A 16,531-nucleotide genomic window follows, 5' to 3' on the forward strand; every position below is an offset into this window, starting at 1 on the left:
TCCACAGGACAGCCCAGCTACACAGAAATACGTCTGGTGCAGAGAAACAAACTTCTCACAGCTGCAACGGTAAGGCTAAAAACGGACATATTTCACTATTTTACCTGAATGTCCATTTTAAAGGTAGGATTATAAATTAAATTCGATGCCGACGATAACCTAACATCCCTCATATTTGCGGTTGATATCGTGTACTAATTTAGACCTTGGATCGATTTCGGTTGGCAGCCACAGTACACAAACAATGAAAAATAAAAGGTAAAGTGCATACATAATGTAAATAACAAAAAACTTGCTCCATCATTTTTCCTAACATAATCTATATGCATGTACTTCGGGAAAATAAAAGAAAACCCGACTGAGAATGCCTCAACTGTGGTGAAAGATATATGGGTGATAAAACAATACGACAGTTTTTTGTACTTGCAAAAAAGCAGTTCCATACGCAATTCATCAAGGTACGCTAGGTCGTACTACAGGATGACTCTTATAACTTCCTTTAAGAAGGGTTTTCTTAAACAGAAATAAACATTAAGAATAACAATTAATTATTAAGAATACGCTTCTGCCCCAGTTTTTCCGTACTGATGGGTCAAAAGAAAGGAAGCAATGGAAGTTCAGAAGAAAATAGTTTGAAGCTTTTTCCATTTAAATTATCATTTGATGATTTATTTTTTAAATTTGATGAATGGACGCAGCATGTAAATTTATCACGCCGAGACTCTTTTTTCCCCTCCTTTTTCCATTTTTAATATAACATTTGCATAATCTGTACTGTGTCTGAAAAAGGAATAAGAACAGTTGCGAAAGGGAACAGTGCCCCTCCGACTGTTTTGTGTAAGTGCTTCGGCCGCCTTTGCCTAATGGGACGGGGGAATTGAAAGGAAGCAGGGTGGGAACGCACGCTGCAGCGGGCGGAGACTGTGGCACGAGGCCACTTGCTGGTGTGGGTGGGGCCTCGCCGGTACAAATGCAGCTGTCCGCCGGCCAGCGCATGCAGATGAGCTCCGCGTCCGCCTTTCCTCTCCCATTTCCTGCCGCTCCCCTCCCTCCCACCCCTGCTACCTTCTCTCCCACTTCCCCGCCGTCCTCTCCTTCCTTCTCACCCTTCTGCTCTCCCGCCGCCATGCACCCTCCTCCACGAGGATCTCCTGCTGCTCCACTGGCCGGCCAAGTTCTTCGCAAGACGCCCCCCCCCCCCCCATCTTGCTCCAGGCCTTTATTCGCTCCCTTCTTCACAACCTTGAGAAATGACCCAGTGACCTCAACACCCCTCGACGACCTACTTCTCAGCAAGTTAGAGAGCTAACACGAAACTCGTACACCAACCATTATGTAATTCTCCTATTTTTAAATTTACTCACGTTAACAGTATCAGTTGCAAATGGCCAGTCACTTTAGGTCATTTGCCTGAGAACACCTCGAAAAAATCTAACTATTTTCATAAAGTTTACATGGTCTGACTGAAAAACATGAACTTCTACAAGGAACCCCTTCTGTGCGAGTTCGTAAGTTCGATCTTTACTTAGGCTAACTTCAAAGTGCTGTGTTAACAATTATGACACGAAAAGTATTACCAAACAATTACTCACAGTCTATGTCACGAGGGCGACAGAAAATGACTGACACGGAGGAGCAGAGATCGGAATACCGTTAAATGTATCTATTGTACTTCACAATATGGACATCGTCGACGTTCAAGAAACAAACCACTAGCTTACAGCATGAACGAAAAACTAAACTAAACTCTTCCAGCACAGGCAATGAAGGCCGTAAGGTATTCACTGGCCGCCGTGTCATCGTCATCCCACAGGCGTCACTGGATGCGGATATGGAGGGGCATGTGGTCAGCACACCGCTCTCCCGGCCGGATGTCAGTTTCCGAGAACGGAGCCGCTACTTCTGAGTCAAGTAGCTCCTCAGTTCGCCTCACAAGGGCTGAGTGCACCCCACTTGCCAACAGCGCTCGGCAGACCTGATGGTCACCCATCCAAGTGCTGTCCCAGGCCGACAGCGCTTAACTTCGGTGACCTGATGGGAACCGGTGTTACCACTGAGGCAAGGCCGTTGGTCTTCAGCGTGTACACCGAATGAAAAATAACGCTCTAATTAATCGCACGGGTTTACACCATCAAGATCGAAGGCGAACTTCTTCGGAGTTAAGCCATGCAGGACGTCCAGCTACATACCCACTCTTAAAAACTGCATATAGATTCACATCGGTACGTATAATGGGGCGATGACAACTGATCGAATGTGATGGCATGCAACCGAATGTTTAGTCTGTCGTGGAGCTTATCGTGAAACTGGTTATCCTTTAATGGATAGTAGCAGATAGTGCATTAATACATTTTATAGGTACGGAAAAAGAAAACAACCAGGGAGTCAATTTGCCCAGAGGTTCCAGCTGGTATTAATTGCAATGACACACATTGCTTAGGCGGGATAGTTTGCTCTAAAGGATTGATTTTTGTACGCAGACCAGATAGCAAGTAAAAGCAAGTTAATTTAACCAGCTATTGGCCAAAAACAATGATCTTACCAAAGTTGTAGTTCTCTTATGCCCATTTTCCCACTCTTGCTTGATGTGACGTAAATATTCCCTGCTATCTTTGCAAGATCACGCACACGAGAAAGAATCGTAGGGGGCAGAGCGCAACGAGCTTCTCGCAGCACAATAAATAACTACCCAGCTAATTTACCATCCACATTAACAGTCAGGATAACTGTTCACGGATGCGTTAACGCACTGATGTTAGTTGATCTCGATACAATTCTCTTGAACCTCTAATTTCCAGGGTTCCTTTCATATTAATGTCCTCTTCAAATCCTGAATGGTCGGAGCTGAAAAGAAGTTCGTTACAGAACGTTAAGGCAAGTTTGTTTATTTCATCGACAAATTTTCGGTGCTATTCGGCAGTTTGCTGTGCATCGTCAAGTTTGATAGCTTGTTTGAAATTTCTTTACTTTACATCTTCCATTTCTGTTTGAAATTAGTCAACCATCCACTGCTTCCATTGAAATCACTGTAATCTATGTAATGCACAGTGTGATGTGCATAACGTAATACATCACTATAAAGCACAATGTGTAAATTGTACCAAGCATCCCTGAAATGCGCCAACATTAGTTTTTGTAACAAGTGCCGCTTGTCCTCCCTTAAAAAAATATAAAAAAGGCTCTGAGCACTATGGGACTGAACATCTGACGCCATCAATCCCCTAGACCTTAGAACTACTTAAAACTAACTAACCTAAGGACAACACACACATCCAGGCCCGAGGCAGGATTCAAACCTGCGACCGTAGCGGGTATGCGCTTCCAGAATGAAGCGCCTAGAACCGCTCAGCCACACCGGCCGGCCGTCTTCCCTTAAATATGCCTAGTTTTTCTTATGCAATTTCCTCGAAACCTGTCCTTTTTTCTTTCTTTTTTACTGCGGATGATCTTCCAGATTGGTAATTATGTTCATTAGTTGCTCATTGGACGACGATTGTCCTTCCTACGTTTCATTGGAGACGGGATTTGTGGCTTCCTGTCCGACATTGATAATGAACTACATGGCTCGATGCCCGTTGCAGTACCACTGTTACTTGTTAAACAAATATCGTCATCACTGCATTCCTTATGTCCGTACGTTCCAGCTTATACGAGACCACACATTCCACTCTCTTGTAAGAACGCTAATACTTCATCCGCCATTTCTTTCTCGCTCTGCGAAATGCCTTGGGTTCCTTTCTGACGAAATGTCAACTCTGGCAGCTGTTGTTGTAGATGTAATGCATAGTTTGCTTTGTTAAGCGTTGCCATTGCTCTGCTTTGTATCAACACCACTAGCACTATAGCGCTGTTCTGAATTACTCGTTGACTAAGCAAATCCACTCCGAGGGATCATGCTGTCCTCGCCATTGGATACCTCCAGTCCCATCCCTTGTTGCCATTGGCAACGAATATTGTGGCTGTATGTTAGTTAATATATGGGGCGTCGAATCTCGTAATAATCGCTGGCCTTTTGCGATCTCGCACTCAAGAGGATCCTTGTTAGTAGGATGAAAATTGTAGGACAATAGGGGTGTCTCTTTCCGAACATTTTGATATACAATTAATCCCGGTTGTTCTGACGTTGCCTTTATTACAGTTTTTTTTTGTTAAGATCAGTAAATTACACTTTTATATGCCAGACCATACTTGGAATCTATGCACTGAGAAATTATCTTACTTAGTCGCTTGAAGCCTTAAACAGACATTAACAACGTGTCTATTTGAAACGTAGACTACAATTATGTCAGTCCAGCCACAAGATTATATTCTAGAAACGTTTACATCTGATAATCGAAGTTAAGGTTACTTTTTACAATTAATCAGCATGTAATTCTCTTCCTGTTGATAGTACAGTAATGTTTGTTGCCTACTTTTCTCCAAATAACATCCTGAAACACCCCAAGAAATTTCAAGTCTCTAGCTCAATAGTTTTTTTTGCACAAAACACACGTCAGAAAATTTAACTCTCGGGATATTCAGTTAAAAATTGTATTTGATCTACGACTCTTCTCTGTTGATCCTAACACAATCCAGTTGCATAATCTTCTTTTTTATATGTTCTTTATCTTCTCTCTCCTTTTGCTTCTTTCTCCTTCTCATTCTTGCTTATTTCGTTGCCTCAAGGACCCACTTTTCAATTTCAACCGCTCTCATAAAATCAGTTGTTAGCAGTGGCTGTCTCAAATTAAACACAGAAAACATTCCTAGCAACTCTGGAATTTCACCCCTGCTAGCTGCCTCTCATTAAAACAAATTAAAGGCACAGCAACTCTCGAGAACAATAAAACAGCAGTAACTCAAACTTACAGGATAGTTTTTACAGAAAACAACGCAGGACAAGCAAATATATGGATGGGAAACATCAGAGCGTTTCTAAGCCTATCTTGTGACAGGGTTGTCAACTTGAAAAATAATGGTATGATTTATTTTTCTCGAAAAGGAGTCTAAAGACAACACTGACGTGTGAATGCAGCGTAAATGTGGATATGGGTGTACACTAAGAGACCTTTAAATTGATTTTTAAGCCACTTCTTGATGTCCAATAGTGTAGTCATGAATTCACCATCGTCTCCAGCAGTGACTAATTTTTTTGCGGTGCTTTTCCAAGAAATCTCATCAAATTCAGCTCCTCTTCGTCCATATTTCATTATCTACTATATATGCTCCGGTATCAGTTGCTTGCGTGTCACTAGTCTCTCGCAAGGAAGTATGTCGTTTACATGAATACGTCTTTTCTTTTTTGTGTTGCAAATAAGTGGGCACCTGAATTATTCCCACAGCCTTGTTTCGTAGTTTACATGGGTACATCGTTTTTTATCTTTGTTGTGGGCAACTGAATCACTCCCACATCCTGGTTCCACCATTTACTCTTATACGCTTGACTGAAACGAGGAAATGTAAGTTTTCGTGAGAGTAGTCAATAGCTGTCTGCTACTCCAGTTTTATCTGGTCCTCCAGTTTTGGCAATAGCTGCAGGGTAAGTAGCAAGGCAGAGGTCTAGCTTGGTCATCACATCTGGTAGAATAGCACACAAAAGCGTTAAGTTGTTAGATAAAGACGTCCGCATTTTTGGTGGCACCCCTCCCACCAAGGGGTAGCGGCAGCAGTTAGGCTGATCGCGGAAGCGGTTGCTGTTCTGGCGGGGCTTGGTGATCTTTGGGTAGTTAAATCAGTGTCAAGTTTTGATTCTTACATGAATTTAGGTGCAAAACACTTTGTAAATGGATAAGCTGCTCCACATATGAGACAGAGTGAAAGAGACACGATTTCCCAGGATTTATTCTAACAATGTAAATTTATTACACAAAATTGTGAGAATAGTGAGAACGTTTTTTAATTCGTTCATGAGGTTTGATAAAAAATAATTTGAGTATGAGTGAGCTAATCATTCTGTGGGATTTAGAACAAAAAAAAAAGAAAATACTTTGTGTATAAGTGAGCTGGGCACCTTGTGTGAGTTAGAACAAAAGAGACTTTGTTTCCCAGCCTAGTATTGCAGTTGATTCATACTAAATATATACAGAAAATTTGTGAAATGGAATTGTGAGAGCCGCGAGTTTGAATGTCATTCCGTTCGTCAGTGTGGAACTTGCAAGTTGGTGGCTTTGTACAGTCAGACTACCACATGATATATGGTGGAATCAAAGCCCATGCTTTGGTAATTCGTGGTAAATGTGTGCACTTACAGTGTGTGGGTATTGCGTGAGACAGATTTAACGCTACATCACCCGTAGTGTGGCAATTTTTACCATCGATAACTACTAGCGTCGGTCTTCTATGGTTGGTATGGTGGTTCTCATGTTTACATTGCGCGACGACGACCGACGCTATAAGTTATCGATGGTAAAAATTGCTACGCAACGGGTGGTGTAGCGTTAAATTTGTCCCTCTGTTTTCTGACAAGAGAAACAGAATGATTCCACGCAAAACTTTAGCAACAACCAGCACCTCTGTTTACAAGGTTACTTGCTAATTTAATCTCAGCTGCTTCCTAGAAACCAGTACCACAATAGCTGGAAGTGCATGCCGGAATCTCCGTGTTATTATATTCCATGGGGTGACCGGTGCCAAGCCCACGATCTGCAATAACCGATGTTTTCTGGTGTTATAAACGTGTGTGACGCTTGTGCTCAGTACAGTGTTCCTCCACAGTTTTGATGGTCTGACCAATATACGGCACGCTACAACTGCATTCCTTACACAAACCAAGATAATCCTCAATAGAACGTAGAAGGACCCCGATGTTAGACGGAAGTCGTAAAACACATTTCACACCAAATTCCCGCAAATTGTGATCATGGTGGATGCACCCTGCATAAGGCATGAAGGGCATAGACCTCGGTGCCAAGTCAGTATCATCATCACTCAGGGAGAATCTCCGGTGGCACTGGTAGTATTTTACGTAAATATGATGTAAAATGTGTTTTGCGACTTTCATCTAAGATTAGGGCCCTGCTCCGTCCCGTTAAGGATGATCATGGTGTGTGTAAGGCGTCTGTCTATCGTATTCCTTGCAGTTGTGGCGTGTCATTTATTGGTCTGACTATCAGTACCGTGGAGGATCGCTGCATTGAGCATAAGCAACATACATGCTTACAACAGCCGAGTATATCGGTTATTGTGGAACATTGACTAGGCACCGGTCATTCCGTGGAATGCAACAGCACGGTGGTTTTGCCGTTCACTTCCATTTATTGGGATAGTGTCATCAAGGGAGCTGTTGAGTTTATAATAGTAAGTAACCTTTCAAACCGAGATGGTAGTTTTTGCTTAAATTTTGCATGCAATCTTGTTCTCTTTCTTTACAAAATCAGAGGGACAGAGTTAATGCTGCGTCACCCGTTGTTTAACAATTTTCACTATCCGTAAATCCTTGCGGCAGTCATCTTTGGTTCGTGTAGTGGCGCTGATGTTTACAGTGTCCCTCTCTCTCTCTCTCTCTCTCTCTCTCTCTCTCTCTTTGTGTGTGTGTGTGTGTGTGTGTGTGTGTGTGTGTGTGTGTGTGTGTGTCCTCCTACATTTTCTCTGTAAACCAATATATTAAATTCACTTGCAGAGCTCTTCCTTGCTGCTGCTTTGCTTGAAAACGGCACGGTAGTCACCTGTCGATACATCGGTGGTTGTCGATTCCGTCACCTGGCTGCATTTCCATAAGATATCTGAACATTCTATGCGGCGGGGAAACTCGGGCCTAATACTCGTGATATTACGTGCGTGAAGGTGTAGAAGTTAGTGATGGAATATTTCGCATTCTTCTTCCTCAGGTTTGAGAAGGGGATAAGAAATAATAGCAACCATCTGTGGTACTAGCTCCCAGATTTCTTACTGTGTTGTTTGTCGGTGGGTGTGTTGAGTACAGATGCAACCATTTCAAGATTTTTGATCCTTGGCAGCACTGAGTATTACGTCTAGTCAACACCTTAAGTGTTCTTCGTCGCCACGAAAATGCTGGGACACTTAAATTCAGGAATACGCTTCTTATATTCAACTCTCTGACACTTCAACAGTTCCCAAACCGTCTGTCGCTAGTAAACTTCCACTCGGTCCTAAAACAGAATAGCTGTGTGCATGACTCACGACGTACACAGCAATACCACATAAGGACACAAGGCGTCCAGGTCACAGGCACATCATTGCCAGGTGCCTTCTCAGTTCCGAGGTGGCGCCTTGTAACGCCGGAAATGCATATCCTCCTATTTCCATCTGCTGCACTATAATTTTTTTTCCTTATTTTGTTACCTGAAGATATGACATTTCTGTGTCTCTATATATTGTAATTGTTTTACTGTTTATATATATATATATATACACTCCTGGAAATTGAAATAAGAACACCGTGAATTCATTGTCCCAGGAAGGGGAAACTTTATTGACACATTCCTGGGGTCAGATACATCACATGATCACACTGACAGAACCACAGGCACATAGACACAGGCAACAGAGCATGCACAATGTCGGCACTAGTACAGTGTATATCCACCTTTCGCAGCAATGCAGGCTGCTATTCTCCCATGGAGACGATCGTAGAGATGCTGGATGTAGTCCTGTGGAACGGCTTGCCATGCCATTTCCACCTGGCGCCTCAGTTGGATCAGCGTTCGTGCTGGACGTGCAGACCGCGTGAGACGACGCTTCATCCAGTCCCAAACATGCTCAATGGGGGACAGATCCGGAGATCTTGCTGGCCAGGGTAGTTGACTTACACCTTCTAGAGCACGTTGGGTGGCACGGGATACATGCGGACGTGCATTGTCCTGTTGGAACAGCAGGTTCCCTTGCCGGTCTAGGAATGGTAGAACGATGGGTTCGATGACGGTTTGGATGTACCGTGCACTATTCAGTGTCCCTTCGACGATCACCAGTGGTGAACGGCCAGTGTAGGAGATCGCTCCCCACACCATGATGCCGGGTGCTGTCCCTGTGTGCCTCGGTCGTATGCAGTCCTGATTGTGGCGCTCACCTGCACGGCGCCAAACACGCATACGACCATCATTGGCACCAAGGCAGAAGCGACTCTCATCGCTGAAGACGACACGTCTCCATTCGTCCCTCCATTCACGCCTGTCGGGACGCCACTGGAGGCGGGCTGCACGATGTTGGGGCGTGAGCGGAAGACGGCCAACGGTTTGCGGGACCGTAGCCCAGCTTCATGGAGACGGTTGCGAATGGTCCTCGCCGATACCGCAGGAGCAACAGTGTCCCTAATTTGCTGGGAAGTGGCGGTGCAGTCCCCTACGGCTCTGCGTAGGATCCTACGGTCTTGGCGTGCATCCGTGCGTCGCTGCGGTCCGGTCCCAGGTCGACGGGCACGTGCACCTTCCGCCGACCACTGGCGACAACATCGATGTACTGTGGAGACGTCACGCCCCACGTGTTGAGCAATTCGGCGGTACGTCCACCCGGCCTCCCGCATGCCCACTATACGCCCTCGCTCAAAGTCCGTCAACTGCACATACGGTTCACGTCCACGCTGTCGCGGCATGCTACCAGTGTTAAAGACTGCGATGGAGCTCCGTATGCCACGGCAAACTGGCTGACACTGACGGCGGCGGTGCACAAATGCTGCGCAGCTAGCGCCATTCGACGGCCAACACCGCGGTTCCTGGTGTGTCCGCTGTGCCGTGCGTGTGATCATTGCTTGTACAGCCCTCTCGCAGTGTCCGGAGCAAGTATGGTGGGTCTGACACACCGGTGTCAATGTGTTCTTTTTTCCATTTCCAGGAGTGTATATATGCATTTATATTGGTTTGTTTTGTGAATATTATTTTATTTATACGCTGGGTCTGGTCTAGGGAAAACTATGCTATCGAACGAATACGTCGATAGGTCGTGTGGAGAACAAAAGTGTTTAGGATCTTTGGTAGTGTTAACTCTGTCGCGTGGAGCGCGGGCTGTGGGAGAGTCTGCCTGGAGTAGCGAGTCGAGCAGGTGTGTTGTGTGGAGCTCCCGCGAGTTGCCGCGCTTTCGGGGTTTGGCAGCATGTAATTGCGCTCGACTTGCGATGATAGTTTCTGACATGGTGTCGCGGACGGGAAGCATTAGCTGGCGCACATCAAGACCCCGTTTCGTCTGGTGACCGTGTCGAGAAGAAGGCGCGCCAACATCCAGCTTCTGCAACAGCGACGGCCGACAATGAGTGATTGTCGCCACCTCCTCGATCGACGGCTTCGAACCTTTAATCAACCAACAAGGAAGACTGGAAGCACGTAAAGTCTTAGAACTGTATGGCAGACCTCAGCTTTTCAAACTGATTCATTTTCGTAACTAAATTACAGCAACGTAGCATGAACCTTTGTTGCTCATTGTCCCAATTGCATTACCAAGCAGGGTCCCTTCCTTTTCCGGAATGAACCCGAGTGTCGTTGAAATTCAAACGCCAGCATCATTCGATTTCACTGCTTTAATTTCCAAGTTCAGTTAAGGTATTCATAGCTGGCTACAATATTTAGATTACACAAGCACAAATTAAGAGTGCGAGTTTTGTTACCATATTTTAGCTTACCTGTGACTGCAGCTCAGCTTGGTACGTACTAAATTTTACTATTGTTAATTGTTCAGAATCATTTAATTCAAGATCAAAGTTAAATCTCTTATTTCTAAATTGCGTAGATTCAAGTAGCTTTTGAAATGACTGTTGAGGTAGTCCAAGACTAACCGTATCTTACTGAATTTCGATATGCTTCAGAAAGAAAGCTCACTACTAACTTTAGTCACTAAATTAACTGTCGATTTTCCGGTTTTATTAATTCTTTTGCTAAATTAAGTCAGAGTGTAGCGAAATTTATTACTTCGGACAAACTTTCAGTTTTCACACTACATGTGTCAACCTTCAGTTGCCACACTTCTAGTGCTAATTATATGTGTAATAACCCTTCTTTTTCAGTTACTATAGTAATTGTCCTTAGGACTGGCGACCATAATTTCCCCCAAATCTCAAATATCTAATTACCGCTAGTTAATTGTTAACGTAACGGCCGCACATTTACTTTCTTTATTAACTTTACCCCTTTTCAAAATTAATTTCCACCAGTTTCATTTGCATTTTCCTTTCATTTTGATGTAACCCTTTCCTCCCTATTTACCGACATATTAACTTTGGTGACGATTGCTTTTCCCAAATTTCCATTAGGTACACGCGGTTGGTTTCATTTTTCACTGTCATTTAGGTCGATAAGTGAGGCGGAGGTTACAGCCTCTAGGTGGATGTGAACTGAAGGTGGAAGTCGGAGAAAGAAAAGGGAGGAAAAAAAAATATCTTGGTGTCAGTTGAATCGGAACTTCATGCGAAACTGGCAGCGAGGAATGAAAATGTGTGCTCGACTGGAATTCGAGTCCGGGATCACTTGCTTACTAGGCAGATGCGTTAACCACTGCACCATCCTGACCCTACTTATCCCAACTCTCCACGCCTCCCGGCTGACCTACATTCCAACCTATCACCACGTGCCTGCAGTTCCCATCCATGTCCTACACGTGGATTCATTTCCCTTCGAGGCGAATCAATTACACGAATGTATGGTGTCTGTTTTTTTCGGACATATCAGAGTGTTCTAGTGGACATTGTGAGAAGCTTTCTGTAAGACTATAAAGGCTATCAATGTAGGTTTATTTTTACTTAAGATGTCTCCTAAAATAAGTCACGGGGTCAATATTCCCTCGTGTCTTCCTACATTTCGCCGGAGTCAAAAGTGGTCTTCCCTGAGGTTAGTTTCTACTGTTTTCCCATTCCTCTGTAAAGAATTCGTGTTATAATTTTGCAGCCAAGACTTATTTTACAGATAATTAGGTAATATTCACATCTGTCAGCAACTACTTTCTTTCTATTTGGTGTTATTACATTCTTCTTGAAGGCAGAGAGTATCTAGCTGGTCTTATGCAACTTGCAAACCAGATGAAATAGTTTTGTCATGTCTGGCTCTCTCAAGGCTGTCGGGTAGTTTCGACGGAATATCGTCTGCTCCAGGGGCGTTCTTCGACTTCAGTTTTTCAAAGTTCTGTCAAAATTTTCTCGCAGTATCATGTTTCCCAACTTCGTCTGCGTCTTCTCTCCTTTCTATAATACTGCCTTGAAGTTCAGTATCGTTGTATAGATCCCGTATACACTCTTTCCGCTTTTCAGCTTTCCCTTCTTTGCTTGGTATCGGTTTTCCGTATGAGCTCTTGATATTCATACAGCTGCTTCAATTTTCTTCATAGATCTCTATAATATTCCTGTACGTGTTATCCAACTTTCTTCTGGTGAAATAGACTTTTAAATCCATACTTCTGTACTCTAGCCATTCCTGCTTACGTATTTTGCACGTTCCGTCAGTCTCATTTTCTTAGACGTTTGTATTTCCTTTCGCCTGCTTCGTTTGCTACATTTCCATATTTTATCCTTGCATCAATCAAATTCAGTATCTCCGGTGATATCCAAAGATTTCTGCTAGACTGTCATAACGACACTTGAGTCCAAATCCAAAATGAATTACAACAGTTGTCACTAAAACCGACGCACATCCAGATCAAAACTGATCTCCTGAAAAGAGGGAGGTATATGTACAAACGTCGAATTATCGAGAATATATGAACATAAGGTTTTTCAAGAAACAGGAAATAACAAATAATCCCCCACTGTCGGGTATCAACTGGCGATGTGCCTTAGCCAGTCAGTCATGCTTACGACTACGCTACTCTGGGTGTACCAGACCTTGAGAAAATTTGAATAAGTAAGACTGCACAACGATTTTCTAAACCCGTGTATTTATGCCTTTGAGACAACATATTTATAACTTTTGAGGGGAATAAGTATCTGTATATTAAGGTGGGTCAGGATTTATGGACATCTAGGCATTGTTAACAGATGTTAGGTGAATGCTGAAGAAATAGGCATGTCTTTAGTAATATTAGAGTGAGACAAGGGCGTATTAGATTACTTATCATGCTTTTTTCTTATTTTTTTTAATGGGCTGTAATAGATACCCCGTGTTTTGAAACTGACTTGATGTAATGTTCGCTGGGCTTATGGAAGTTGAAAATTCTGAAATTAGCCCGGCACCTTCGTCGTCAGTTTAAATGAAGTTTAAAATATGCATGAATGCTGTCTAGGAGTGTAATTATCTACAAAAGGGAACAGTTTGAGGAATAGTAAGGAATGCAATGTCAGTCTTGTGTGAACAGGTGTGGGAAGTAATAATCCTTTCCGAAGATAATTTTTCTGTGTAGACTTCCTTGCGCCCCCATGAACCATGGACCATGCTGTTGGTGGGGAGGCTTGCGTGCCTCAACGATGCAGATAGCCGTGCCGTAGGTGCAACCACAACGGAGGAGTATCTGTTGAGAGGCCAGACAAACGTGTGATTCCTGAAGAGGGGCAGCAGCCTTTTCAGTAGTTGCAGGGGCAACAATCTGGATGATTGACTGATCTGGCCTTGTAGCACTAACCAAAACGGCCTTGCTGTTGTAGTACTGCGAACGACTGAAACAAAGCGAAACTACAGCCGTAATTTTTCCCGAGGACATCCAGCTTTTCTGTATGGTTAAATGATGATGGCGTCCTCTTGGGTTAAATATTCCGGAGGTAAAATAGTCCCCGTTCGGACCTCTGGGCGGGGACTACTCAAGAGGACGTCGTTATCAGGAGAAAGAAAACTGGCATTCTACGGATTGGAGCGTAGAATGTCAGAGCCCTTAATCGGGCAGGTAGGTTAGAAAATTTAAAAAGGAAAATTGATAGGTTAAAGTTAGATATAGTGGGAATTAGTGAACTTCGGTGGCTGGAGGAACAAGACATCTGGTCAGGTGAATACAGGATTATAAATACAAACTCAAATAGGGGTAATGCTGTAAGTAGGCTGTTTATGTTTTCTTATTGGCAACGTTACGTAGCGCTCTGTATGAAAATTACTGGCTGTGCTGTGTGCAGTCTGTGGCTAGTTTGCATTGTTGTCTGCCATTGTAGTGTTGGGCAGCTGGATGTGAACAGCGCGTAGCGTTGCGCAGTTGGAGGTGAGCCGCCAGCAGTGGTGGATGTGGGGAGAGAAATGGCGGAGTTTTGAAATTTGTAAAAATGGATGTCATGAGCTGCTGTATATATTATGACTTTTGATGACTATTAAGGTAAATACATTCTTTGTTCTCTATTAAAATCTTTCATTTGCTAACTATGCCTATCAGTAGTTAGTGCCTTCAGTAGTTTGAATCTTTTATTTAGCTGGCAGTAGTGGCGCTCGCTGTCTTGCAGTAGTTCGAGTAATGAGGATTTTTGTGAGGTAATTGATTTGTGAAAGGTATAGTTTAATGTTAGTCAGGGCCATTCATTTGTAGGGATTTTTGATAGTCAGATTGCGTTGTGCAAAAAAAATATTGTGTGTCAGTTTAAGCACAGTCATGTATAATTATTCAAAGGGGACGTTTCATATGTCGACCCTTAGCCGAGGATACCTCACTGGAATCTTCTGATTTTTTCTTGTAGTTTGTGTATTTAGTGTAGCTTTTGTTTATTGCTAGCGCGTAATTATAGATAGAATTTCCTTGGTAGTTGTGGTTTTTCATTGTTGCACAGTAAAACAGTTGTGGCATGCATGTAGATTTGCACCAAGTATTTCGCAGCTGCAATTAACTAGATATTATTTTCAGTTCTATGTTAATGTGTTCTCTTATTTTTGTTCTTCAAATTGTGTTTTTTTGTGTTGTCGTGTGAAATATTGTGACAATAATGACGTGTTAAAAACGTAATACTAGGCTCGAAAGTAAACTGAGAAATGACAGTGAAGACGAAAGCAGTGTGTTAGCGCCACCGAGTAATGAATTAACTAATGTTCAAAGTAGTAATTTGGTAATTGTACATAGGGAAATGGAGCGGGCTGCAAACAATGGTGTAGACAGTGAAACAATTAGTGAACAGGGAAGCATTATCGATCGATCGGTCGGCAACAGCTTGCCTCAGGAATCCGAAATGACAGGACTCAATCTTGCAAATACTGTAGATTCAGGTTTTGCGTCCTCACTCTTTTCTCAAATAAGTCAAGACACATTTTCTGCTATCCAAACTGCGAATATTGCCGGTTCAAATGCGTTGCCGAATAGCACTGAGGGACATGTTTCAGACACCAGTGCACTGTTATTACAGTTAATGCAACAAATGGGACAAAGGCTACAAAAGTTAGACACAACGCTTGAACAAAATCAGAAACAAATGGGACAAAATCTTCAAAAGTTAGACACAATGGAACAAAATCTTCGGAAGTTAGACACCACACTTGAACAAACACGTGAAGATTTAACTACTGAGCTACATAACATTGAATCGAAATGTCAAAAAGTCTGAAATGACGTAAAAACACAAATTTGTGAGCATTTTCAACCAATTTTTCTCGCGGCATGAAAATGCATTACAGAATCACGAAGCAGCCATAAAAGAACTGCAAACCATTGTTCATGAAAATTATGAGACCTTGTGGGCTAAAATTGACTCAGTTGCATCTACCGATTCGGTTACGCAACTTGCAAAGACTCAGGAAAACTTAAAGGACACAGTAGATTCGATTTCAACACAAATGGACACTCTGAAACTTGGTTCAGAAAAACACACTGAGGAAATGTGTTCACTATCGGAGAAAGTAGCCGAACTTTCGGATCAGGTCACTAACTTACCTACGAAGGTAGATGATAATCTGAATGACACAAAACCAGTAGTCTTTAATGACACAGAAGAGTGGGAACAAATTAGGAAACTGAAACAAAATCTGAATCAAATTAATACGCAACACCAAAGAGAAATCCAGGAAGTACCAGATCAGCTGACACAGGTAATACAAGAATTACGTATTTCAGAGGACACTCGCGCCCCAATACGGGAAGAGGGACATTGAAATACGGAGCAGCCACAAAATAATAACACAGGGCACTTCGGAAATTATGAAAGAAATTGGCAAGGTACACCGAATTTTGAGATGGAACCGCCGAAACGACGTAACAATGACCGACATGCTACTCGCCGACACGGTAATTTTGACTATAAGCTGTTCATTACTACACGTAAATTCAAAACGTTTAAGAATTCTGGCAACGACTTTCATCCACAAGCGTGGCTACATCAATTCTCTCATTGTTTTCCTCCCAACTGGTCATTGGAGCACAGGTTAGAATTTATGTGTGGTTCCTTGGAGAATGAACCAGCTGTAAGAATGCGATCGGTCATTCACGATTGTCACAGTGAAGGAGAATTTTATCATGCCTTCCTCTCAGCGTATTGGTCCCAAGCTACACAAAACAGAGTAAAACATAGCATCATAATGATGAAACGTTTCGAACAATCTGAATTTTCCAGTCTTATGAAATATTTTGAAGACATGTTGCATAAGAATCAGTATCTTTCAAACCCATACAGCCCCTCAGAACTGATCCGCATTTGCTTAATCAAACTGCCTGAACATTTACGACATATTATTTTAGCAGGACGTTGCAAAGACGACATTCAAGCTTTTCAGGGACTGTTACAAGAACT

The 16,531-nt window shown here is 42.9% G+C and overlaps 1 pseudogene; it reads right to left on the reverse strand.

The window, feature by feature from the left end:
* Nucleotides 1-1,954: 1,954 nt before the first annotated feature.
* LOC126095893 (5S ribosomal RNA) lies at nt 1,955-2,072 on the reverse strand (annotated as a pseudogene).
* Nucleotides 2,073-16,531: the final 14,459 nt, after the last annotated feature.

The sequence above is a fragment of the Schistocerca cancellata genome, chromosome 8, assembly GCF_023864275.1.
Source record: "Schistocerca cancellata isolate TAMUIC-IGC-003103 chromosome 8, iqSchCanc2.1, whole genome shotgun sequence".
Taxonomy (NCBI): domain Eukaryota; kingdom Metazoa; phylum Arthropoda; class Insecta; order Orthoptera; family Acrididae; genus Schistocerca; species Schistocerca cancellata.